Source organism: Elaeis guineensis, chromosome 1 (genome assembly GCF_000442705.2).
Source record: "Elaeis guineensis isolate ETL-2024a chromosome 1, EG11, whole genome shotgun sequence".
NCBI lineage: Eukaryota > Viridiplantae > Streptophyta > Magnoliopsida > Arecales > Arecaceae > Elaeis > Elaeis guineensis.
In genome coordinates, this window is record NC_025993.2 from 120,186,111 (window position 1) to 120,187,183 (window position 1,073).

The following is a 1,073-nucleotide window of genomic DNA, read 5'->3' on the forward strand; positions in this document are numbered from 1 at the left end:
ATTCCATGGTGTGGGCATTGGGTCAAAAGATTCTTGAAACGATCAAAGTACTTCCAAAATGATTCACCAGCTAGTTGGTAAAATTGATTTATTTCATTCCTAATCCTAGCTGTTTTATGATGGGGGAAATACTTTTTTAAAAATGTTCTCACAAAGCCCTCCCAAGTAGTGACAGAATAGTTTGGCAGACTATAAAGCCACTTCTTAGCATTGTCCTTAAGGGCAAAGTTGATTAATCTAAGTTTGACCTCATCCTCTGTTAATTGCAGTTTCATGGTTGCACATACCTCCTCAAATTCTCTAATAAATATATAAGCATCCTCTAATCCTGTGAATTTTGGAAGCATATTTATGATTTGAGGTTTGATTTCAAAAATTGTTAGCTGTGGGTTGTGGCAACCTGATACAAGATGGTTGGATGGAGCCAACTGGATAACACAAATCCTTAAGGGTCATGGGTTGGATTGGTTCAGCCATTGGAACAACAGGAATTGACTCAATTCTAACTAGACGACCCGACACTCTTCTCCACACACGAAGTGTACGGTTCTCGATGTTTATACAATTTTTTTTTTTTTTTTTTTTAATAAAATTTTTATGTATAAGGAAAAGAAAGAAAAGAGAAAAAGTTCTAAAGAGAAGATCCTAAGGAGTCCTAAATCTAAAGAAAAGTAACCAAATTAATTTAAATTTTAAATTTTTTTTTTTTTCAAACAAGTGAATCAATAAATTAAACTCAATCTATCCTAGGGTTAACCTAAATCTAGACAGCTCCTAACTGTTCCAAGATGACCCTTCAAACCTTCCAAGTGGAGATTGATCAACTAGTTAGCCAGGTAAGTATAAGAGGTGGGAGGTTCACTCATCGTTGCCTTTCTAGACACCAAACGAGTTGGCCAGGCCAGCAACTGAACCAATTTAACAAACCACCCTCAGGGACTTGCCTTGACACCAACTAATCAACAACTCAAACTTGGTAGAACTCTTAGGGTTCCTTGTCCTATTGAGCTCGAATTCCTTAAGGTTGACGTCTAATTGATTTTAAGATTAAAAGTCTAGGTAATGCAATATGA

General features: G+C 36.1%; 1 non-coding gene across 1 annotated transcript; it reads left to right on the forward strand.

Annotated features, from left to right (window-relative positions):
• Nucleotides 1-107, forward strand: LOC140854928 (small nucleolar RNA R71). The gene has a single exon (XR_012138022.1). It is a non-coding gene; the product is annotated as a small nucleolar RNA R71 (small nucleolar RNA).
• Nucleotides 108-1,073: the final 966 nt, after the last annotated feature.